The sequence below is a fragment of the Schistocerca cancellata genome, chromosome 2 (genome assembly GCF_023864275.1).
Source record: "Schistocerca cancellata isolate TAMUIC-IGC-003103 chromosome 2, iqSchCanc2.1, whole genome shotgun sequence".
In the NCBI taxonomy this organism is placed as follows: domain Eukaryota; kingdom Metazoa; phylum Arthropoda; class Insecta; order Orthoptera; family Acrididae; genus Schistocerca; species Schistocerca cancellata.
This window is the reverse complement of record NC_064627.1, coordinates 313,658,354-313,685,528: the sequence shown is the minus strand read 5'-3', so window position 1 is coordinate 313,685,528 and position 27,175 is coordinate 313,658,354. Positions and strand designations below refer to the sequence as shown.

Sequence of the window (27,175 nt, the reverse complement as noted above, 5' to 3'; positions counted from 1 at the left end):
TACCAGGAGGTGTAATACGGAGGGTATCGAAACATTCAACATAGTTCGTGTTCTGTAATGCGTTTATAATTTTCAGGTGAATGAGAGCGGAGAAAACACTATTGAACCTGCAATTCGAGCAAGCTACAGGATCGCTCACGTCTTTGCGACCGGTGACAAGCCGTTTTCGGTGGGACCATTCGTAAAATCGTGCGTGGTAGCAGTTGCAGAATATTTGTTTCCAAGGGAGGTGCAGGCAATTGAAGGGGTTTGCCTGAGTTTGCCTGTCGAAGCAAACAATGTCTCGTCAAATCCTGAATATGGCAGCGGTTTTAGAGACACAGCTCAGGGAAAAAGCGGAGAGCTTTGTTGCATTTTAGCTAGCGCTTGGCGAAAGCACCGACATATCGGACTGTGCTCAGCTGGCAGTGTTTGTGTGTGGTGTCGACATGGAGCTGCAAGTAACTAAAGAACTCTTGGATGTGGTACCACTCGATTACACCGCAACAGGACGTGAAATTTTTGAAGCTGTTTGTGAATCAGTGGACAATATGGATTTCCCGTGGGATAAGCTCCATTCTGTAGCGACAGACGCTGCACCACAAATGATCGGGCGTCACCAAGGTTTTGCTTCTCGTTTGAAAAATAAACTCAGGGACGAATTTGGGAAAGACATTTTGACTCTTCATTGTTTTGTTCGCCAAGAGGCACTGTGTGCTGAAACAGTAGAGCTAGGTGGCCTAATGAAAGATGTCGTGAAATGTGTGAATTTTGTGCGGCGTCACGGTATGAATCATCGCCAATTCAAAGGATTCCTGAAAGATATGGAAGCGGAATATGGGGATATACCTTACCACAGTACAGTTCGTTGGCTGAGTCGGGGAAAAGTTCTTGATGTTTTCTTTGCCATTCGTGAGGAAATATCCCTTCTTCTCGAAATGAAAGGGGAAGAAATGCGTTGTCTGGAAGATATAAAATGGATATCATACCTGGCGTTCCTAGCTGACATAACTATGCATCTGAATAATTTAAATCTGTCATTGCAGGGCAAAAGGCAGTTAATCGTTGACATGCACGACCAGATCAAAGCGTTCATGGAAAAGTTACGTTTATTTGAGAGGCAGATGAGTAATGGACATTTAACGTTCTTCAATCGTCTTGCTTCTTTAAAACTACCTGAAGGTACTACTTTCGGCGATTACCAAGCAAAGTTAAAGCAGCTCATCACGTCGTTTGAAACACGATTCCGAGATCTCACTAGTTTGGAAATGGAACTTACGGTGCTCAGCACTCCTTTTTCAGTTTCCCCCGATGACTTGTCATCGTCACTTCAGTTGGAGATTATTGATTTGCAAAATTCAACTTTGTTGAAAGAGAGGTACTACAACACGTTGGATTTGTCACGATGGTATCGTTCATTACAGCAAAAAACATTTCCCAAGCTTCACAACGATGCCGCTCAGATCATCTGCATTATGGGATCTACGTATTGTTGTGAGCAGCTTTTCTCAGCAATGAAAAGAGTAAAAAGTAAGGAACGATCGTTTCTTCAGGATGCAACAATAAAGGCCATCCTCCGCATTAACGCTGCGAACACTTTGACGCCAGATATTTCCGATCTTGTAATGAAAAGAAAATGTCAAGCTAAAGAGGCCCAATAAATTTGTAAAACAGTTGTTCCTTATTTATTTCCTGAACATCGTATTTCCTGGTGTAGCATGTCACCACGTCTTAGCAGCTAAGAGTACGAGGTTGTCGATCTTGTAAGACGCAACTGGCACATCAAAACGCTTGCCTTGCCGCCTGCCTCAGCCTGCCGTGCCACCTGCCGGCGTGCCGGCCCACTTTGAATGGTCACAGCGAGCGACACGGCTCCCTGGAGCAGGGAGCGCTCCGCGGCTCACGACGGAGCCGACTAGCTGGAACAGCCTGGACTAAGGGATCTAACACTCCACGCTCCGATGCTTAGAATGCCAGTTTTGTTTCTACTGCTGACGACATCCTCCTGAGTAGTCCTCGTCCGGTGATCCGAATGACGATCTATTTTACCTCCGGAATATTTTACGCAAGACGACGCCATCATCAATTAAGCACACAGTAGAGGTGCATGCCCTCGGGAAAAATTACGGTTGTAGTTTCCCCTCGCTTTCGCAGTACCAGCACAGTAAGGCCATTTTGTTTTATGTTAGAAGGCCAGATCAGTCAATAAACCAGACTCTTGGCTCTCCAACTACGCAAAAGGCTGCTGTCCCTCTTCAGGAACCACACGCTTGTCTGTCCTCTCGACTGGTATCCATCCATTGTGGTTACACTTTCGAGACGGCTATATGTATCGCTGAGGCACACAAGCTACCCCACCGACGGCAAGGTCCATGGTTTATGGGGGTAATCGTTGTGTTTACGAGGCGTGTTTTTTAAGTAAGTACCGTTTTGAAATTAAAAAAAGACGTGCTAAGATATATCAATAATTTTATTTTGCATGAAAGCGTGTACCTTAATCTACTTTTCTACATAATTTCCGTCAATATCGAGGCACTTATCATAACATTGTACCAGTTTTTAAAAACCCTCCTCATAGAAGTCTGCCGCCTGACTTGTTAACCACTGCATCACCACTGTTTTGACTTCGTCATCGTCTTGAAGACGCTGACAGCCCAGGTGTTTCTTCAAGTGCAGGAACAGATGGTAGTCACTGGGCGCAAGATCTGGGCTCTGCAGAGGATGATCTAGAGTTTCCCATCAACAAGATGTGATGAGATCTTTGGTCTGATTCGCCACATGCAGACGGGCATTGTCTTGCAGCAAAACGATGCCCTTGCTCAACTTTCCACGTCTTTTGTCCTGAATTGATCGGCGCAGATTGTGCAATGTCTTACAGTAAACTACTGCATTGATTTTATCATTACGAGGCAGAAATTCCACAAGAAATACTCCTTTTCTGTCCCAAAAAACTGTGACATGATTTTCCGTGCAGAAATTGTTTGCTTAAACTTCGTTTTTCTGGGTGAATCTGAATGCCGCCATTCCATGGACTGTTGCTTTGATTCTGGTGTGACGTAGGCCACCCATGTTTCATCGCTCGTAACTATTTGGCTTAAGAAATAATCACCGTTGTTGTGGTACCACTCAAGGAAAGTCAATGCACTGTCTAAACGTTTGGTTTTGTGCACATCCGTCAACATTTTCGGTACCCAACGTGCGCACAATTTTCGGTCATTCAAGTACTCGGTCACAGTGCCATACAGAACACTGCGAAAAACATTAGGAAAGTCATCCCGCAAGGAGGAAATCGTAAAGCGTCTGCTTTCTCTCACCTTATTGTCCACTTCCTGCACCAAACTTTGATTAACGACCGAAGGACGCCCACTCCGTTGTTCATCATGCACATTTGTGCGGCTATCTTTAAATGCTCTCACCCACTTTCTTACCATTCCATCACTCATAATGTTTAATCCGAAACTGCACAGATCTCACGATGCATATCGATCATTTTTAGGCCTTTAGCACTAAGAAATCATATAACAGCCCGTACTTCACAGTCGGCGGGACTCACGATTATCGGAGGCATCTTAAACACTCGGTACACAACATAAACAAGGAAGAATCAGACTGTAATGGCGTCAGTGCGTAGACAACAGATGTAGGTACCCAGTGCGCATGCACAGAACACCGACCGTAGAACTGCGGCCGCGGTGTGGCAAAAAGGTACTATCTTAAGAAACACGCCTCGTACCTCTTTAGGGTGGTCAATGAAAGGCTCTCTAGGGCTCTGCTTTCTTTATGAATCAGAAAATATAGTAGTAGGTCTTTTAGTCCGATGAATTACACAGCAGAATAGGAAAAGGCTTGTACTTCGAAAAGTACGTACAACATATGCAGCAGTGGCCTGAGAAAAACATGTCATTCTCACTATGATAAAACGCAAAAAATAATTTACATTAATTACCTGAATGTATCATCGCAGGACAGTTATAATTACTTTATTCGAAATTTCGAAGTTGCTCCTGACATCTAAAAGTTGTTCTTAGTCTCTCACTGAGTGCGTAATACATGTAATCCTCACCACATTATCATAAAATGTAAAAAGTATTTACGTTAATTGCCTGAATATATCACCGAATTCACAGATCTGAATAAAAATTCTGCTAATTGTGTTTACTGCTAATACAATACTAAACTTCAAGCATTCGAATAACCTGCCTGTTGTCAGAAACCTCAAACAATGCTGATCCTACAATACTCAACAATGGGTCGAACAAGCGCCTTATAAGCCACTTCCTTTACGGACGAGTTACATTTCGTTGAGATTCTTCCCATGAATCTGAGTCTGGATAGTTACTCCTAGATATTTTACGGTAGACAGTGTTTCCAGCTGTTTGTCATCTATAGTGTAGGCGTAGAGTGCGGATTTCTTTTTCTATGTATGCGCAATATGTTACGTTTATTTACGTTCAGGGTGAAATGCCAGAGCCTGCAACATTCATCAATTGTCTGAAGGTCATTATGCAAATCGTTACTATCTTCTGGCGTTGCTACTTTGTTACAAACAACCGCATCATCTGTGAACAGCCTTAAATAGCATCCGATGCTTTCTACAACATCTTTTACATATATTGTAAACAGTAACGGTCCTGTCACAGTTGCTTTGGGTACTCCGGAAATTAGATTTACATCGACCGATTTTGTTCCGTTAAGAGCGACGTGTTGAGTTCCATCTGCAAGGAGGTCTTGAATTCAGTCACAAGTGCTCCAATACTCAATAAGTTCGTATTTTTTTCGGTAAACGGCAGCGCTGGACGGTGTAAAATGCGTTCCTGAAATCAAGGAACACGGCATCAACCTGAACGCCGTTGTCTACGGTACTGTTGTCCTCATGGAGGAACAGAGCGAGCTGCATTTCGCAGGATCTCTTTTTGCAGAATCGATGTTGATTTTTATAGAGGAGATTTCTGTTCCCGAAAACGTCATAATTCTCCAGCATAAAACTTGTTTCATTATTCTAAAACAGATTGACGTCAACGATGTAGGTCTATAATTGTGTGCGTATGATATATGGCTGTTCTTAAAAACGGGAATGACCTGCACTTTCTTCCGGTCGCTAGGTACCCTTCGTTGCTCAAGTGATCTACGGTAAATTACTGTTAGAAGGAGAGCAAGTTCTTTCGTATAATTTTTGTAGAAACTTATAGGTATCTGGCAACGGCCTTACCGCAGTGGATACATCGGTTCCCGTCAGATCACCGAAGTTAAGCGCTGTCGGGCGTGGCCGGCATTTGGATGGGTGACCATCCGGCCCACCATGCGCTGTTGCCATTTTTCGGGGTGCACTCAGCCTCTTGATGCCAATTCAGGAGCTACTCGACCGAACAGTAGCGGCTCCGGTCAAAGAAAACCATCATAACGACCGGGAAAACTGTGTGCTGACTACATGCCCTTCCTATCCGCATCCTCAGCTGAGGATGACACGGCGGTCGGATGGTCCCGATGGGCCACTTGTGGCTTGAAGACGGAGTGCTTTATAGGTCTATCATCTGGTTCTGACACCTTTCCACTGCTACGCGATTGTAGTTGTTTTGCTATTCCGCGATCGGTTATCTCAATATCTGCCATTTCACCGTTCGTGTGACTATTGATAGGAGGGACTGTGTTACGATCTTCCGCGGTGAAATAATTTCGGAAGACCAAATTCAGTATTTGGGCCTTGTCTCTATTTTCTTCCCTTTAGGTGCAAGTGTGGTAACTGCGTGAATAAATAGATGATTTTGATCCACTTTCGGCTTTTACACACGGCCAAAACCTCTTAGGGTTCTTACCCAGCTTCCATCGAAAAATTCTGGGAACATATCGAGACGCCACTCTTCACCCACAGGTAGCCTCCAGCGCGTGGGAGGGCCACGCACCTCTCGTCCCACCAGCGGGGAATTTTAGTGAACACAGACTTTCACCTACACCTGCGCTGTCCTTCTCCCGGAAATTCCCGATCAATAAAACACACAATGCAATTATTAAAGGTTGGATAGCGACATGTCACTAATCAGTGTTGTCATGCCTTTTAATCTAGTCCTCCTAGATATGGCTTTTCTCGATCATATGGCATATACCTAGAAAAAAGCGTTGGCGTTTTCTCTGTACTCGTGTTGTTGGCATCTCTTTCGCTAGTTTTAAGTTGTACGATTCATTTAAAGTCAAATATATATTACAATATCCTGTCTTAATGTTGCAAGGGGCTGCCATGATAGGTCAGGGGTGCACTACATAAAGGAAGCAGCTATTCGGGTAGCAGACTACTTGTACAATAGTACTCTGGTTGTTAGTTTGAGGTACTCTGGTGAACACTCGCCTGTCGATGCGCAAGTAGCGAAATCAGATCGCGTTCTGAGCAGACACTACGATTGTGAAAATTTTATCAGTGAATTGTCGAATTATTCGTAACACAGTTCTACTATTTTCTGCTCTCCCAGGAAATTTGTCGCGAACAAATATTTCTCAGGACCGAGAGCAAAAGATCCTGCCAAGAACCCGAGAAAATTCTGGTCCTACGTAAAACCGCCAAGCGGGTCGAAGACTTCTATCCAGTCTCTTTGACCAGTTTGGTGTATCAACAGAACATAGCAAAAGAAAGCTGAAGTTTTAAATTTTGCATTTAAGAAATCGTTCACGCGGGAGAATTATACAAACATACTGTCGGCTGACCATCGCACAGATTCCCATATGGAGGACATAGTAATAGGCATCCCTGGCGTAGAGAAGCAAATGAAAGAGTTGAAAACAAATAAGTCACCAAGTCGGGATGGAATCCCAAATCTGTTTTACTCTACGTCATTGGCCCATTACTTAGCTTGCATTCATCGCGAATCTCTCGCCCTGTGCAAAGTCCCAGGCGAATGGAAAAAAGCGCAGGTGACTCCTGCGTATAAGAATAGTAAAATAACTGACCATCAAAATTTCAGACCAGAGTACTTAACATCGGTTTGCTGCAGAATTCTTGAAAATATTCTCAATTCGAGTACACTAAATTTCCTTGAGATGGAAAACCTTTTATCCACAAATCAGCAAGGTTTGAGAAAGCAAAGTTCGTGCGAAACTCAGCCTGCCTTTTTTGGAATGTCAGTCGACGCCCCAGGATAAAGGAACAGCTAAAGTGCAGGCCATTTATCACAAGTCATTTGTTACTTCACACGAGTCCAACAATATTTTATTGCACAGATAGATCTTATAATTCAGCTGCCTGGCAAAATCACAATTCTTCTGATTTCTCTCATTCTCTCTTACCATCATAAATATAGAACATTTTTCAAACGTACATAAAAAAGGAAACTCTTCAGTTCAAATTTGCAGGTAAACAACACACAAATATGGTCAAGTAAATAAACAGAAAAAAAGAATAAATATTTTATACACTAGCCAATGATGAGTCACATAATTCTGAAAACGTATTTGATGAATCACAGAAGGCCGCCTGGCCAAAACACGTTTCCTATGAATTCTCTTACTCCTTCTTACGACCATAAATACAGAGCATTTTTCCAACCATACTTTAAAAATGGAAACTCTTCAATTCAGGTTTACAGGTTACAAATAGATTAAATACAAATAAATGAAAAAATAATTTTCTTATAACACTGGCCAAAGTGAATCACACAATTCTGAAAACATATTTGCTCAATCAGGGTAGTTTCTTGGACATATTCAAGATACTGACGTGGGAAAATAATAAAGTACCATTTAACAGTTGAGCATTACATCAATATTACAACCATTACGCTAAAAACCAAACTTCAGACAGGGAAACCACGGAAGGAGCAGGTCCGTCAGGCCAGGCCTGAATAAGATGGTTTAGAATAACGGGCACTACTGGGTAAATTACTTCCGATATCTACAAGATAGAAACTCAACGTATGAGGGACGATTGTATTTTAAGCACCACCAAGGGAAAATAAACTTTAGTTTGCTGCATAAATTGGAGCTTCATTCATGTACCTGTTCCTGCGAATAATGGATCTTAAATGGACAGTCAGGCAGTCGGAAAACGAATGAGAAAAAAAGTCGTGTGATACAATTAAGTGTTGACGATTTTCGGATTTTGTTCTTTACTTGTACTGTGAAACGTTCCTTTTTGACATATTTCATTACTCTAGATTAACTGGAAGTACCCTATAGATTTGTTTGCGAGTATCAAAATACACTAATGGCCATTAAAATTGCTACACCAAGAAGAAATGCAGATGATAAACGGGTATTCATTGGACAAATATACTAGAACTGACATGTGATTACATTTTCACGCAATTTGGGTGCATAGATCCTGAGAAATCAGTACCCAGAACAACTACCTCTGGCCGTAATAACGGCCTTGATACGCCTGACCATTGAGTCAGAACTTGGATGGCGTGTACAGGTACAGCCGCCCATGCAGCTTCAGCACGATACCACAGTTCATCAAGAGTAGTGACTGGCGTATTGTGATGAGCCAGTTGCTCGGCCACCATTGACCAGACGTTTTCGGTTGGTGAGAGATCTGGAGAACGTGTTGGCCAGGGCAGCAGTCGAACATTTTCTGTATCCAGAAAGGCCTGTACAGGACCTACAACATGCGATCGTGCATTATCCTGCTGAAATGTAGGGCTTCGCAGGGATCGAATGAAGGGTAGAGCCACGGGTCGTAACACATCTGAAATGTAACGTCCACTGTTCAAAGTGCCGTCAATGCGAACAAGAGGTGACCGAGACGTGTAAGCAATGGCACCCCATACCATTACGCCGGGTGATCCTTTCAAAATGGTTCAAATGGATCAGAGCACTACGCGACTTAACTTCTGAGGTCATCAGTCGCCTAGAACTTAGAACTAATTAAACCTAACTAACCTAAGGACATGACACACATCCATGCCCGAGGCAGGATTCGAACCTGCGACCGTAGCGGTCGCCCGGTTCCAGACTGTAGCGCCTAGAACCGCACGGCCACTCCGGCCAGCAGTGATCCTATAGGGGTTCCGTTTTTACCGACTGACGTATAGAATCCAAAAAATAAAGTCACCTGAAAAGCCTCGCACAGAAGTGCCACAGTAACGGTGACTGGTGAGAGTACAGTTTTTAGACGTGGAGGCCAGCACGCCCCCGCAACATTATATGTCCACACACAGTAGCATCTCTACCACCAAAACGATAATGTTCGTCAACGTTACCAGGTGTATTACGTGCTTCCCCCTCTCGCAGTATGAGGGTATATGCAGAAGTTACTTTCATCTTTAAGTTACGCGCACCAATGTATTAAACTTCCTTGCAGAGCGCTTTCTCGATGCAGTTTTGCCTTAGAAATGATAAAACGTGCGTACGTCGACAGATCGGCGATTGTCGAAGACATCTGCCGACTACGTTCCCGTAAGTTGTTTGAACACTTTATTCTCCGGAAGAAACTCAAGCTCAATGCCATAAGTGGATCGCTGCCGCTTTGAATGCAGGCTGTTTGGAGCCCATTTCAGATATTGGTGTAGATAACAGGACTGCTTAGTATTCAGCCGCTGACGATCGTCATCACATCCAGTGGCCTCCCATGATTTTTGGCCAATCAGTGTACTGCTCAGGAAAGCGACGTCAGCTTCCCTCGATCGTTTCTCGTCCGGAATAAATTATGTTCCAAAGTGGCAATCAGCAGCGCCGAGTGGGCGTAATAGTGTCCGTGGCCGCAGGGAAGCCATCAGAGCTGGAGTGATTCGGCGTTAGTCAGCCTCTGGCTTGCGCAGCTACAGCAATTTCCGAGCCATCCAGCGTGTTTCCTTCGCCGCCGCTGGCGGTGGAGCACGTGCTGTAGGCCCGAGGCTAGGGGGCGTGTCGCAACGCATGATCGCTCAAGTCGGCTGGCTGCCTTTGGACTCCGCGAGGTCGGCGAACGCTACGAACGGTGGCGCTCTCCTGCAACGCCTCGTCTAGCCTCCAGGGGACAGGCGGGCAACGTTGCTCGTTGTTGGCACTGGGCTCATGGGCTACTTGCGTTTTACCTCCATCACTCCTTTTTCGCTCTTATGCCTATACAGAGGGTAGACAATGAGACGTGGGACTTAGGGATAGCACGGAAATGTGTGGACAGGACCTAATCAGTTACCGTTGGTTGCACGGCTGAAGGCCTTATTACGAAAGAATTCAAATTATTTGTCGGCTGAAGGCCACTAGCAATACTTCAGAACAATTAGCGTCTGAAGGCCTGAATTAGAAGTGAGGAAGACAACTACACGTTGAAAATACCAAAAAAATTTCAAAACAGTCATTAAAAAATTGACTGTAACACAAAGTACACTGACGGCAGAAGGCCGTATTAAGAAAGAATTCAAATTATTTGTCGGCTGAAGGCCACGAGCAATACTTCGGAACAATTAACGGCTGAAGGCCTGAATCACAAATCAGGAAGACAATTACACGTTGAAAATACCAAAATCATTTTTTTTAAAACAATCATTTTTTAAAAAATTGACTAACACAAGCTACACTGACAGCTGAAGGTCTTTTTAAGAAGAATTCAAATTATTTGTCAGCTGAAGGCCACACGCAATACGAATTAATGAAAACAAAATATTATTTTTAAACAATTGACATAATCAGACCAAATAGAGAAGGGAGTGATACACAGACAGTGCTCTAATGATCGACCTGAGAAAAGTCCCTGCAGCTGCGTAAGCGGTGAGACAGGCAGCCAAGAGTTAAGCTCACTTAACGGGATGGAAACTCAAACGCCGCCCAGCACACTCGCAAAATCCACCCGAGATGCGATAACCAATACCACGATATAATAACAGTTAGCATCGTCAAATGACAAGCATTTAATTACACAAGTTGGCTCCACCAAATCCTAGTACGCAGACAGGGTTAAGACAAAACTGACTATTCAAAATCTGACTAGATGCACATGGAACCACAAAAGACAATTCGACAAACAACTCAAACAATGCTAAAACAGTCACTGTACAGCAACAAGACGAATTGCACGTAGACATGAACGCTAATAACACAGAAACGGTCGAAAGACCAGATACACGTCGTCCACTGAGACGACCGGTGTAGCAAACCATCCGGTCGCTGCCAATCAAGTCTGGCAAGGGAAATGTGTGAGTATAAAACCGCCAACTGACAGCTTGATGACATGAGGTCACTTCGACGAACGGACACACACACACACACACACACACACACACACACACACAGAAGCGAAAGTTGCTCTACTCGAATATAATGATCCATTCAACTTAAACTCGCTGAATCCGGTCCTCGACGTGGTCGTGCACTCTCGCGACCATATCCTTCCTCGGGCAGTGCATATATCGCCAACTCCCTTTCCCAATACTCGCGCTCTCGGACCTCACTGCTGCTCCGTCCCCACTGAACTCCGACACACGACGACCCGGAAAGACTAGATGTCGCTCCAAAGGTAGTACCACAGTACTCGCTATCGATAAACAGCGCTGCTGCCACTCACGGACAGACAAAGCGAGCAAACGTAGTGGCGCCAGTGAACGAACTAAGAAAACTAGAGTTCACGATCCGAACACACGATGCCAATCTGTCAACTGCACAAACACGAGCCGGAGCACGGCTCAGACAAAACTATGGAAATACCAATAAGACAAACATTAGCATCCCTAAACTGTAGCCGGCCTGTGTGGCCGTGCGGTTCTAGGCGCTTCAGTCTGGAACCGCGTGACCGCTACGGTCGCAGGTTCGAATCCTGCCTCGGGCATGGATGTGTGTGATGTCCTTAGGGTAGTTAGGTTTAAGTAGTTCTAAGTTCTAGGGAACTGAGGACCTGAGATGTTAAGTCCCATAGTGCTCAGAGCCATTTTTGAGCCTAAACGGTGTAGCAAACCCAATCGCACTCAAAATAGCTTCCAGTCCTCTCGGAATGGATAATAAATGGTTTCAAGAATATGTTATACCGTTCTTCCTACGAAATAGTGGCAAGTGTAAGTAACGATGGTGGAGGAAGACTGCGATCACGCATCCTTCTCTCCAAAGTAGACAGCAGAAACTTAACAATTCTGAGATGCGATGGCCATTGGAGAATCGACAGTTTATCCTCATGCTCACAAAACCATTCCTGAACGATGTGAGCTTTGTGAACACGTGCCCTGTCGTCATGGAACGCAGCATCATCACATGAGAACAAACATTGTACTAGGGGGCGGACTTGACCAGACAAAATGGTCACATAATTCTTGGCAGCAATGTGACTATGCAGAAAAACAATGTTGGCCGTGGAAAACCACTATACGGCTGCCCAAATCATCATCAAATCCCCACCTTGTGCCACTCTCGTGGTGTAAACTCGGCAAAAAGTTGGAAGAAAGTGTGAAACAAGACTTATCCGACCGACTGCTACGTAGTCCACGTTTTATTGCTTCGGCACCTCGTTTTCCTGTTACGGGCATTTGAATCAGTAATGAGATGTTTTGGAATTCCAGCTCTCCCAGCAACACGCTGCTTATGGAGCTCCCTGTGTGTTGTTTGGGTGTTGACAGGGTTCACGAGACCGACTTTCAGTTCTACAGTGACCTTTTGCAGCAGTTGTCCCCTATTTTTTGTCACAGTCCTCTACGACGACCGTCGTGATCATTCGACACACACTTGCGTCCGTGTTGTAACTTAGCGGAAGGTGTTTTTTCGCTTTCTCTGTATGGGGTATAAATCTTCGATGCGATACTTCTTGAAACACCGAACATTTCGGCAACCTAGGTTATGAAAGCACCAACCATACGAGCACCGACAAACTCTCTAAGTTCGGTTTCGCTTATCTCCGATATGATGCACTCACGACTACGAAGTGCAGTGTTCTGACCCCGCCTGACACTTGCAAAGTATTGTGGACACTGCATACGTGACGTTCGTGGGCAAATGCAAGAGCTCAACCTATAGGCTTGGTTTAGTCTGCATTTGTGTTGAAGCATGTACACTACTGGCCATTAAAATTACTACACCAAGAAGAAATGCAGATGATAAATGAGTATTCATTGGACAAATATATTATACTAGAACTGACATGCGATTACATTTTCACGCAATTTGGGTTCATAGTTCCTGAGAAATCAGTACCCAGAACAACCACCTTTGGCCATAATAACGGCCTTTATACACCTGGGCATTGAGCCAAACAGAGCTTGGATGGCGTGTACAGGTACAGCTGTCCATGCAGCTTCAACACGATACCACAGTTCATCAAGACTAGTGACTGGCGTATTGTGGCAAGCCAGTAACTCGGCCACCATTGACCAGAGGATTCCAGTTGGTGAGAGATATGGAGAATGTGCTGGCCAGGGAGCAGTCGAACATTTTCTGTATCCAGAAAGGCCCGTACAGGACCTGCAACATGCGGTCGTGCATTATCCTGCTGAAATGTAGGGTTTCGCAGGGATCGAATGAAGGGTAGAGCTACGGGTCGTAACACATCTGAAATGTGCCGTCAATGCGAACAAGAGGTGACCGAGACGTGTAACCAGTGGCACCCCTTACCATCAAGCCGGGTGATACGCCAGTATGGCGACGACGAATACACGCTTCCAATGTGCGTTCACCACTATGTCGCCAAACACGGATGCGACCATCATGATGCTGTAAACAGAACATGGATTCATCCAAAAAAATGACGTTTTGCCATTTTTTCAATCGGGTTCGTCGTTGAGTACACCATCGCAGGCGCTCCTGTCTGTGATGCAGCATCAAGGGTAACCGCAGCCATGGTCTCCGAGCTGATAGTCCATGCTGCTACAAATGTCGTCGAACTGTTCGTGCAGATGGTTGCTGTCTTGTAAACGTCCCCATCTGACTCAGGGATCGAGACATGGCTGCACGATCCGTTGCAGCCATGCGGATAAGATGCCTGTCATCTCGACTGCTAGTGATACGAGACCGTTGGGATCCAGCATGGCGTTCCGTATTACCCTCATGAACCCACCGATTCCATATTCCGCTAACAGTCATTGAATCTCGACCAACGACAGCAGCAATGTCGTGATACGATAAACCGCAATCGCGATAGGCTACAAGTCGACCTTTATCAGGGTCGGAAACGTGATGGTACGCATTTCTCCTCCTTACACGAGGCATCACAACAACGTTTCACCAGGCAACGCCGGTCAACTGCTGTTTGTGTATGAGAAATCGTTTTCAAACTTTCCTCGTGTCAGCACGTTGTAGGTGTCGCCACCGGCGCCCACCTTGTGTGAATGCTATGAATAGCTTATCATTTGCATATGGCAGCATCTTCTTCCTAGCGGTTAAATTTCGCGTCTGTAGCACGTCATATTCGCGGTGTAGCAATTTTAATGGCCAGTAGTGTACATTACTTTTTTGCGCAAGAATAGGTTAAGTTCTGAAAAGTGGAGGCTCTTTCTTTTCCCATTGTTATATTTACAAATAATACTACTATTTTCACATTTTCTTCGCAACGAACTTCATAAGACAGTAAATATACTGTGAGGTTTAGGTTAGTATGCCCAATTTTTAAATACATACATTCACGAAGATTGAACAGTGGAAAAGCCTTGTGTGGAGTGACAAATCACGGTACACAATATGGCCATTCGATGGCAGGGTGTGAGTATGGCGAATGCCAGGTGAACGTCATCTGCCAGCGTGCGCGGTGCCAGCAGCAAAATTAGGAGGCGGTGGTGTTATGGTGTGGTGATGTTTTTCATGGAGGGGGCTTGCACACCTTGTCGTTTTGCATGGCACTATCACAGCACAGGCCTACATTGATGTTTTATGCACCTTCTTGCTTCCCCCTGTTGAAGAGCAATTCGGGGATAGCGATTGCAACTTTCAACACTATCGAGCACCTCTTCATAATGCACGACCTGTGGCGGAGTGGTTACACGAAAATAACATCCCTGTAGTGGACTGGCCTGCACAGATTCTGTCTTGAATACTGTAGAATGGGATGTTTAGGAAGGCCGACTTCGTGCCAGGCCTCACCAAGTGACATCGACACCTCTCCTCAGCGGAGCACTCCGTGAAGAACAGGCTGCCATTTCCCAAGAAACCTTCCAGCACCTGATTGAACGTATGCCTGCGAGAGTAGAAGCTGTCATCAAGGCTAAGGGTGGACACCAACACCGTACTGAATTCCAGCATTACCGACGGAGGGCGCCACGGACTTGTAAGTCGTTTTCAGCCAGATGTCCGGATACTTTTGATCACATAATGTATTACAGCGTGCAAAGAGGCGTTCAAGCAATCATTTTTCCCGCTCTCCATACAGGAACAGAACTGAAAAACTGTTACTATACGAGCTGCTCCCTGCCATGCACTTCACAACGGTTTTCCGAGTATGGATGAAGGTCATTTCCCTGGGTGATAGTTATTAATGAATTTTAGGCACATGAAACATCAGCAGTCAGAGGCTAACTCTGGTAGATTAGTGTGACCCATTATCAGGCAGGACAATCAGCGTGGAAGATGTGGCAACGTCTGCAGGCAACCTGTGTCGTACATGAGTTGGTTGCATCCGGGCTGGATTAGACCAAGTGCCTAACAACAATGTTTCTGAAATATTTATCGCTATTATTCATGACCGTAGTGGAGAGAACTTTCAGAAGAATTTAAAAAGCTTCATCCCACGAATGTAATCAACTAGTGGCCTTTATAAATAAACCTATTTTCTTCCCTGGCCTTCTGCAAACTTTCGGTCAGGCTCTTTGCCTCATTTTGAAGGGCAACTCGGATTTTAAATCCTGCCAAGCAAATTGTTTTTGTCAACTTTCGTTGCTGTCGAGCTACATGGTCTTTTCCGACGTTCAAGCGCATACTTACGAAACATTGTCACATTGGAAACATTGGTGATCACGAAGTAGATGAAGTTTAGGAATTCTGCTACCTAGGGAGCTATGTAACCGGTCGCGGACGGAGCAAGGATGACATAAAAATCAGAGTAGCACTGGCAAAAGGGCATTACTGGCCAAGAGAAGTTTACTTGTATCAAACATAGGTCTTCATTTCAGAAAGAAATTTTTGATAATGTGCTTTTGGAGCACAGCATTGTATGGTGGTAAATCATGGAAAAGAATAAAAGCGCCGAGATGTGATGCTACAGAAGAGAGTAGAAAATTAGGTGGTCAGGTAAGGTGAGGAACGATGAAGTTCTCCGCAGAATCGGCGAAGAAAGAGACACACGGAAGAATCTGACAGTAGGGACAGAAAAATAGGACATTTGTTAAGACATCGGGGATTAACCTCTATGGTACTGGAGGCAGCTGTAGGGGAAGACAGAGATTGGAATACATGCAACAAATGACTAAGGGTACAAGTGCTACTCTGAGATGAAGAGGTTAGCTCAGGAGAGGAATTTGTGATGGGTCCCTGTACTGTCCTCTGCCTGTACCAACGGGGGCTCTCAGATTTTGTTATCAGAGCTCTGTCTTGTCCAGTGAACACTTTCAATTATCTATTATCCAACAATAAACATGACGCCCGTTCCGTAACTGAAACAGAGCTCTATGATGCGCAAATGTCGTCATTTTCTGCCCATACGATTTCTGTTTTTGTCTGCTGCTGGTGCACCCAGTTTACAGACATTTTGTAAGTATGCCGTGAGAACCTATCAGTTTTCAGTTGCATCCCCTGTGACCTGGACGCAAGCACTGATACTGTTGGGAATGGTGTCATAATGATGCTCCATCCTCTCCTGGGGCAAGCCGGCCCACAACCGTTGTAGCTGGTCCTTAACATCTTGGATACTGGTACTGGGACAGAGTTGACGTTCCAGCTGGTACCAAACATCTTCTATCGGAGGTGCATTTGGGGATCCTCCTGACCACAGAAGGACCTCACCATCACTCAGACAGTTCATAGAGATATGCCACGTGAATGCGAGCATTGTCCTGTTGAAAAATGCCACCACGATACTGCCGCATGAGAAGTAACAATACATGAGGACGCAGGATGGCCACGATGTACCGTTGATCCATCATAGCTCCCTCAGTCACTACCAGCAGTGGCGCGAAGTCATGTCCTGCGGCACCCCGTGCCCTTATACCAGGAGTAACATCGCAGTCTCTTTAAAACATTGGAATGAGAGGAACTCGTCCCAAGTCACCGCCATATTCGCCGACGATATTTCTCTCGGGTAAAGCAGAATTACGACTGACCGCTGAACACAGCGCGACGACATGCAACAGCAGTTCATGCTTCCCGGTCACAGCAGCGGTCGACACGGGTAGAACAATAATTGTCTAGTCCGGTTGCTGCTAACCTCTAACCAACGGTGCAGGATGACACGGAATGTCGCATGGACTCCATTAATTGTTCTCGGATGGCTGACGACGCGTTACGTTCCCATGCAGTCTAACATCGGGCCACTGTAATGACTGAATGCCTCACAAATATGGGTAGCGCACGATTCGACTAGCCAGCCCAATGGAGACCCACAATAAGACCCCTTTCAAACTCTTCAACGTACTGATAACGCTGTCTCTCACGAGTACGCGAAATCTCCTTGTCCTTCACAGTGATCGTTCCACATCTGACACAGTTGAAGCCCCTTTTTACACTCTGCTTCACCTGGTAACAACACTAAATAGGAACAGCGCGAATCCACTTTATTGGCTGTCCAATCTGTCACAGAGAACAACACTAAATAGGAACAGCGCGAATCCACTTTATTGGCTGTCCAATCTGTCACAGAGAATTGCAACTTAAATAATTTACATGCCTGTCGATGGTGCGTGCACGTAAAAAGTTATAGTGACATCCGACCATGTTTTCTAGGTGCTTCACTTTTTTTTCAGGCAGTGTACACGTGTAAATCATATTATCTTTTCATGGTAGCTAAGATCTTCTACGTTGTTAGGCCGCGTAATGTCCTCTTGAAATTTATTCTTCATTCTCGACTTTTCGGCCACTGTTCAGCTAACCGGAGACACCAGAACGTTCTAAAGACGGCCTCAGTAGCGGGTTCGAGACGTTAATTGTGAAGAAGAAATTTGAAGAGGAACTTGAGGGGGCCTATAATATTTTACCCTAGGCGACAATAGGCACGGAAGCTGGAAATTTGCATAGTATTTTAGTATATCCTGGTACAGAAGGTGAATGCAGAACAAAATGTTTCCTTTTAACTTTCATTATTCAAAAGGTTACATTTACCGGGTTCGAATCATTACGACTCATCGTCAGACGGCTTTCATGCTTTCATTACAACATGTGCTGCGTTTTTTACTGATTAGTTATCGTGAAATGTTGGTTTGGAGTACTTGTTTTCATATTTATTGTCTAGCAGACAACGTTTGTATTTTTCGCCGCATTCACATCATTGAACACACAAACTTGCAGAATTGAGCGCTTCAGATTTGTCACTGAATGCATTTCCACTATATTTCTATTGTTGCACACGTAAATTTGTATCACTGAGCACTCCAGCTTAGTCACAGAATAGACCTCTAACATGCACCGCATGTTTTGATAGATACATAGTGTTTGTAAACACTTGTTTGTTTGTTGAAGAATACACCGAAAGGAACATACTGTCAATACTGTAGCTGCTAAGACACAATGCAAGTATTTTTTTAAATGTTGAAATTTGTCAGCTTCGTCGCTCGCTAAGCGGCTGGTGAAATGTAATCGTCAAAAACTTTAAATAATAAACAATCACATGGGGAATAGGGAAAATCAACCAAGATAAAAGACTGCCACCAAAAACAGCAACAAATAATAAACCAATCATACCAAATGAACCCTGCCGTAGCTGTAGCAGACAGCGCATGCGCAACACGGTAGGCACATGTCCTTGGTATGCGGCACATTCATAAACAGGTAATACATCACAACGCGATTGTAATTTGTAAAGCGAATTTTAGTTTCCATTGATAGCTTCTCTGACACAATTGTTCATAGTTACTATTCGCTAGAATTTACAGCTCATTTAATATACATAATAACTAGCAGTTGCCTTCGCGTTATCGCTAATTTTAGCAATGGAAATAAAACCGAATTAATTTTCTCTGTGAGTTCTTGATGTATACCTCCTACCAGCATCTGTCTTTGTGCATGATCTAGAGATTCAAAGTAATTTTTAGTACAATTAATGTTTTCAGCCTTGCAAAAATTAAATACAAAGAAATGCAATCGAAATCGCCTATTTCTCATGAAAAGCTACATATGTGCTTTTTATGATTTAATTTCTTGGACATTCATTCCAACGATGTCTACATTTCGTTAAAAACTGTTTAAACATTAGAAGAAATGATAAATAACTAATACAGTTCAATGAATTGCAGTTCAGACGATGGTAGTTGAGCTAATTTAAGTTCACAACAAAATCAGAGTAAGTTCCAAGCGCAAGGGTAACATGTATAGTTACAGCTTTCAGTGACAAAGCACATGCTGTAAATATTTTGGTTAAACGAAGGAGGGAGCAAATGCTTAACCTTAAGCAGTGTGGAAAGCCAGTTTCGTTTCCTAAAATATGAGTATGAAGGTTTACATGAAATACGAAATATGTACCAAAATGAAACTCACAAAAGTGTAAAAGAAAAAGTATTCTAGAGATTTAGAACTGCTCGTGAGAGTCAAGCCCACCGTTACCAAGGGAGATCTACGAGACTGGGCGCTCTGAATTGCAAGGGAGATCGACGTTACTGATTTTCAGGTTTCTTCGACCTGGTTAAACAGATTCAGGAAATTGTACGGGAACGGAAGCCGCAAAATTGCGAAGCTTACCTCATGTAAACATATAGAGGAGACGTCATTCAAATGGCTCATATGGCTCTGAGCACTATGGGATTTAACATCTGAGGTCATCAGTCCCCTAGACGTCATTCATAGGTAATACTATAGAGGAGTGGTTCTCAACCTTTCTGCGACCATTACCCCTGAGTGTACGCAGATATTACCTACTATCCCGTCCCCCTTCCTCTCACCACCATTATCAACATTAACGTCTAACTGAATTTTACAATGAACAAGAATTTTCTTCGAATGATTATTCCTAGAAGCCTTTTTATAGGATGATAAAACAGTTAACAGTGCATTGTTATTGCTATCTGCAACTTCTTCTCTGTAAAGAAAACACATATCCCCAATGAGGGTATACACTTGTTACAAAACATGCTTTTCTGCACCTCTCTTCTCGTTGCCAATACTGGCTTCACCCACATCCTGCACCTCCATTACAATCAACCACGTTAAAGTGTACTCACTATATTTTGTACATCATTTGACTGCTGGACTGCTTACTTCTGAACTGGCAGAAACTGGAAGACTTTAGGCTGCCAATGCTTTGTGTATTATATTTAAGTGTTTGTGATGTTTATGTCTCAATTTCACTGTCATAGATACACGGTCAAAGTACGAAATATGTATACAGCGGGTGGACTACGTCAGGAAGGTGTCCACACATTGAGTCACCCGTTAAGGCTATTATTTTAAAAAGTGTAATTATTTTTATCGTACGTGATCAGTATTCCAGTCTTACAAAATAGGGAGAGAAAACTTCTCGTTATCCCATAAACGGTGCATATAAAGCCAATCAGTCAAGTTTAGTACAAACCACACTTCATCATTTCGAGAGAGAAAAGACAGAGTCACTTGAGCAGTTGATGACTGCTATGAAACATCCGTATACAACAATGCCAGTGATTTTTCTTTAGAAACATCAAGGCAAACATGGTCAGAAATTGTTTTAAAAAAGTACTGTTTACTTGCAAAAGTCTTGTAATCGATTCACCAAAATGTGGAAGATGAGAGAGAATATTTTCAACATTACATCTGAAACGTCTTCTTACCATTTGCAGGAAATAATTCATAGCTTTTGTTAGACTCTTGGCCTCGACATAACGACACCTCTTTAGGAGGATGACGAAAAAACTAATAAAATTCTGATTCCGCCCAGAACTAATAGTGTGAATCAGCCATTCGATAAAAAAATTCCAACAGTGTAAAGCATTTCTCATAAAAGTGTCGGACAGTATAATTTCCGATAGCTCTCTGTCATTTCAGGTTTATCAGAGAAACACACTTTACGAATTTGGCCAAGTATACCTTTTACGCAGCAGAATATTCAGAACAACGGCCACGAACATTTCTTACTCCATTCCAGTTGCGTCTAAATAAAACGAGTAATTTCTTTGAAATGCCCGAGTGCATTAATTCTTTTCCGTTATCAGGTGTGCGGGATCTAGGGAAAATGTTTGGTTTCGTCATCCAGTAGACACTTTGCATTTTTGTGACGACTACAAGGAATAAACAAGGAACTGTTTCGTTGTTAACAAAATATTAATTAGTCAAAAATTATCATAATAACTGTGTTATAGGAATTGTTATAAGCTATTTAAAAGTCCCGACTGATGGAAGTCGCCTATAATGGAACATTGTACGCTGGCCTGATTTTCTTTCCTTTTCTAATCACTTGTGTAACAATTGCATCTACAACAGTTTAGCCGTCGATATGAACTGCAAGTTATTAAGAAATTAATGATTTGAGACATTTTTGGTATCGTTTAAGTGCTTGAAATTCACTTTTGTGCACTTTGGACTCCGGCTACGCAGCGCTACGTTCTCCTGCCACGCCTGCGTCTGCTTGTTCACTGATTCGGGCGGCAGGGATGCAAAAAGCGGGATTATAAGCGGTTCTTCGTATGAAAAATGAGTTATTTTAACGTTTTTTGAAGAATACTTGCACTATGGCTCAGCAGCTAAAATTTTGACAGTACATTTATTTCGGTGTTTTCATCCGTGTGAAAAATTCCAGGTTAGACCATTCCCTCGTTAGTAAATCCTACTAAAACTTAAAGAAACGCAATAACAAAACTGTGGTTTAAAACGCATGAACTAAAAATTATCCTCAATAAATTTAATAGTGCATGATTTTAACTAAACACCTATTGCGAGACATTGTTACGTTACAACCTTTCATCAAGATCTTGAAACTCTCGATCTAAACGGCCATGTAATGCCGGAAATGTATATTTGTATATTATGAAGAAAAGAATAGCAAGGCCTGTGGTTTGAACTATGCGCTGGAATCCTATCAGGCAGTGTTCCAAAAAAATATAAGGTTATTTGGTTGATTAAATGTGTTGCCCCCCTGTACAATTGCTGTGTAATTCACTGTTAGCGATTTGAGAGACCACACATCTACCTGCAATTCGCACAAACATCTACAAGAAAAGTCTTAGAAAGAAACTCTGTCTCATCTAAAGGAGTTGTGAAACTTATTTTCTCGCGAAAAAGAGAAACACTCTTCTAAAACAAAATGTAGAAATCTTATCAGTGATTGTCATTCACGCAATTAACTCCGCGAGAAGTGCATATCAGCGAAAACCTGCCACTCTGTGGGGATGTCACCGTTATCACAACAAATACAAGCTTATCATTTATCGAAAACAGATACCCTCAAGTGGCGCACATCTGCTCGGTCTTTATCTCAACAAGATGACCAAGCTGTCCATAACTGAGATTGTCCTAAAAGCCACCTTCTTCTGTGGTTGACAGTTTCATTGCGTTACACTAATGTTCATTGTGGCATCTATACGAATCATTGAGTTACAATAGTCGTGGAGGATACTTGCAAAAACCACTAGTTGTAAGTCTGTCAACCCAGACGAGAAAACTGGCGGTGCTTGGAACAGGAAACGAGTACTGAAAAATGTGACATTTTCTTCTTGTCTTTTTTATGAGCTTCTCCACAGCACCCATGAAGGCTAGCTGCGCACAGAATAAGTATTTGTTTCAAACCCAAATAAAGACTGATGCAGGAAAACCTACTTCGTAGAAGAGTTCTTACTTTTTCTGCGACTTCTGAAGTCATTACGTATCAAAATACTGTTTAACGGAGTACTAGCTCCAATAATATTAAATCTGAAGTAACAGTTGGATGTTTGCATTAGCTTCTCTGTTCGCCTGTAGAGATTTACAAATATTTTTAAAAATATATTCAACACGGACTTAGGAAAAATCATTCTTTACTGACGCAAAGTGTTGAGTACTATCGACAAGGGATTTCAAATTGATTCTGTATAGACACTTTACTGTATGGTTACCCAACTGCAGAGCAGTAACTACAAGCAGTCACTTCAATAAAATGTGCAGGAGTATGCGTACAGAGCTTTTTAACGCGGAACGAACACATAAAATTAATCGCGAGTAAGACATATGCCAGCCTGAGATTCTTTGGAGAAACTCTCAGGAAATGTATTCCATCAACAAATCAAGTAGCTTACGAAACACTCGTTCGACCATTGCTTAAATATTGCTCGTTAGTATAGGATCCGTACCAGACAGGATTGATTGTAGAAACAGAGAAGTTCCAAAGAAGAGAAGCGAGCTTCGTTACAGGTTCACTCAGTAAGCACGAAAGTGTCACGGAGCTGATCAATGATACGACACGCCAAGTCATTTTCCTTGGCGGAAAGACTGCAGCAAGTCTATCCACTCTATTGGTGCCACTGAGGAGGTGCTGAAAGGATAAGGAACAGGTAACATTTTGCAAGTCGCCATTACTGCTCTGCCATTACTGTCCTGCGATATCTAAATGAAAGCTAAATGAAAGAATGAAGCGGCGGGTAGTACACAGGCCACATTTCTACTGTAATGAAAAGAAGTTCAGTTCTCTTTTTCCTTTTCTGAAACTATACCTCAATATCCTTACGCTATATCGGGAAATGAAGGAATGCTAAACGGTAGCGTCCGATCTAAGGTCTCTTAAGGACTACCAGTACGCTTGGAGAAGATTAGCGAAGAAAATGGCGGTGACCTTTCCAGTGGAACCACTCAGATATCTGCCTGATGTGATTTTGTCCAATCTACAGTATCTCTAGATGGTAGACTCGGTAGCTCCCCAATGCGAATGCTGTACTACCTTGCTATGTATGGTTCAAATGGCTCTAAGCACTATGGGACTTAACACCTGAGGTCATCAGCCCCCCAGACTTAGAACTACTTAAACCTAACTAACCTAAGGACATCACACACATCCATGCCCGAGGCAGGATTCGAACCTGCGACCATAGCAGCAGCGCGGTTCCGGACTGAAGCGCCTAGAACCGCTCGGTCACAGCGGCCGGCTTTGCTATGTATGTTATAATTAACTAAGTCGTAGTTGATATCGTTCCACAAAGAGAGAAGCTCTTTAGTGACCAGATGTTGGTAACTTTTGGATCAACGTTTCCTTTTCTTTTTTTTTTTTTTTTTTTTGCAAATCTGCATCTATATGGCTACACTCCAAAACAAATTTAAGTCCAGAGGGTTCACCGAACCACCTTTATAATAATTCTCTGTTGTTCCACTCTCGAAAAGCACGCGGAAAAAACTTATGCCTATATCTCTCCGAGCGAGCTCTGATTTCCATTGTGTTATTATAGTGATCGTTTCCCCCCAAAGTAGGTCGGCGTCAACAAAATATTTTCGCATTTGGAGGAGAAAGTTGCATTCGGAGGAGAAAGCTGGTGATTGAAATTTCGTGAGAAGATCCCGCCGCAACGAGAAACGCCTTTGTTTTAATGATACCCACCACAAATCGTGTATCATGTCCGTAACACTAAAAAAATGGCTCTGAGCACTATGGGTCTCAACTTCTGAGGTCATCAGTCCCCTAGAACTTAGAACTACTTACACCTAACTAACCTAAGGACATCACACACATCCATGCCCGAGGCAGGATTCGAACCTGCAATCGTAGCGGTCGCACGGTTCCAGACTGTAGTGCCTAGAACCACTCGGCCACTCTGGCCGGCTTTTGAAGAACTGTTCAGATGTTCAACTGAAATATATTATTAAGTCCACGGAAAAGTCTGATTTAGTATTTAGCAGGTGTGATTTGTTTCTAAATCATTCTAATAATGACACCAGTTTACGCGATAGGAAAGTATAATGATGTGCCCCGACCGTATAGTGAAATTCATTCACAATATAATAAATCGGAAGATGTAAGTAGTTCCTTCTGTTGAAGTTTTACTTGTGCATGAACAGAAAAAGAACATCACATACGTCACAGGCCTGAGAGTGCTGTGACAAATAATGGTAGCGTCAGAATATAGGAGCACCGACGTGGCGTTGCTACGGTAACCACCGCCTGTGATGGAGCTTTCGACTTCAACATGGCACTTTATCAAAGACGTCCGATGATACAGAATACATCTGAGTAGCAGCAACAACAATATTATCTATCGATTTTCCGCTCCAGTTGCCACGCAAGGTTGTCACCACCGAAACAGTTACAGTACAATTACCTACAGATGACCATATTACAATTTTCGTACCATGTGTGTTTTTATTGTTTTGGGTGCATCCTCATGATGCACCCACGTATAACCTAAGTGAAACAAATGATGGAATATTCGGAAGTGCAAATTTAGGCGCTTGTCTTCAGTTTAAAGTATGAACAGAGGGCGCCATCCCCATATCGGATTATTCATTCTAAACACTCGAACTAGACCCGTACCTATCTGTGCAATAGATTTGTCCACATATGTTCTACATAACAATTCCTATCATTTTAATTCTGTTGTCAGTGGCTATCGGCATCTTTTGACAATACGACTAAGGTTTTATGCGATACTTTACATTGACGGCGATACACATGCACTGTCGTATCTTCCATAGTTCATTTTATCTAGGTTACGCGTACATACATCATGGGTAATGCTACCTAAAATTCAAGAAACTTATGGCAAGAACATCGTATTCTGGGATTATGAAGTCACACGGAGGTAATTGTAGTGTAATGGAAATCTGTCATGATAAATGGAAAACCTTGGACTGCAGCTGGAGTGGAAAATACATACAAAAAATACACATCATTATACAGTTTTAAATATGGCTGTTTCTCAGCAGCCGTATATAATTTTCAAATATAGGAATTACACAGCCAGCCGGTTGCAAGTAACTGTTTGGTACATTGACATAGGTTTCGACACCTCTAAGTATATCTTCATCGGAATGGTATCCTGAGAAACAATTACATTGCGAGAAAGCAAAGGTCAGAATTTATATCCGCTATGCTCAAATCAAAAATAAAATAAAACACGTTCCAGTCTTTAGCGCTTATGCCTAGCTAGAAACAACATCAGACATATATCGCTATTGCTTCTACTCCCTCATTTGAATTCTCCAGGTAAGGAATTATCCAGACAGAACTTTCCTGGTTATTCAGTATTCACGAACGTAATTCAGTCTTTCTAATCGTTTCCATTCACACACTGCACGTCCTGTTCAAGCTTCACTGCCTCTTTCACGTCTTCATTATCCTGTCTAATTATTAATGGACATGTGTGTAAAATTTTTCTTATTCGGGAACCCGCAGTCCTACAGAGGAAAAAAATAGTACTAAAAAGCCCACCCGCACATATGTGCCATAGACTTGGAATAACAGCACACTCAAAAGAATTAGTTCTAAGTATCTGTGAGGTTTCTTGCAATCTTGAGAATGAGATGTTCATGGACACATCCTTCGATGTCAATTTTAGATGGTGTAACTTCATGTGCGTAGTACAGTGAAACAGTGAGAGGAAGCATCAACAACTTTACTAACCGCCCCAACAATTTACGCTTCTATCGAACGTTCTTATTTTCGACGGTTTACATGTGTTTGTTTGCCGAATTTCGAACAATTGTGGGATCAACCTCCTAGAACTCCCTAGAGCTGAGGTTTCACCTAAAATTCAGTTCCTTGTAAGTTAGAAGAAAAAAAATAATTTGAACAGTTGCAACAGAGAAGAATTTTGAGAACTGCTTGGTAGGACTAGAAAACAGTTCAGTTCCATAGCCAAAGCTGATTTAGCAGCGGAAGCGTATTTTCATGAGTGTACTTTGTGCTACACCAATGGCTCTTGCCCCAGTCACACAGCTTAGCATTTTGCAGTAAACAACTCAGCGGCGTAAATCAGATTAAGCCGAATAAAAGCAGAAATATCGCGTCATTGCCTCATTAAAGCAACGATGATCTTATTCCGAAATCAAGTGTCTTAGTTTTCATCAGCTGTACAGCTCTGTTATCAACCGACTGACAGATTATGGATTATGAGTCTTGAAGATATTGCTTTCTCATACCTACGTGACTCGCTTGAGGCATGGACCAACATAGGACAGCCTCTACAAAAATATTCGACTGCACATGAACCGATCGCTGTCTTTTTTGTGGTTTTTTTCCCATCAGTCCTCTGGTTTTATGCGGCCTGCCTCGAATTCCTCTCCTGTGAAAACCTCTTCATCTCACACTCAGAGTAGC

The 27,175-nt window shown here is 43.0% G+C and overlaps 1 protein-coding gene and 1 pseudogene across 1 annotated transcript in view; both read left to right on the top strand.

Annotated features, from left to right (window-relative positions):
• The window catches only part of LOC126161695 (NADP-dependent malic enzyme-like), a 395,549-nt gene that overhangs the window by 151,959 nt on the left and 216,415 nt on the right, over window positions 1-27,175 (top strand). The gene's annotated exons all lie outside the window — the stretch shown is intronic.
• On the top strand, window positions 5,175-5,292 carry LOC126164271 (5S ribosomal RNA; annotated as a pseudogene).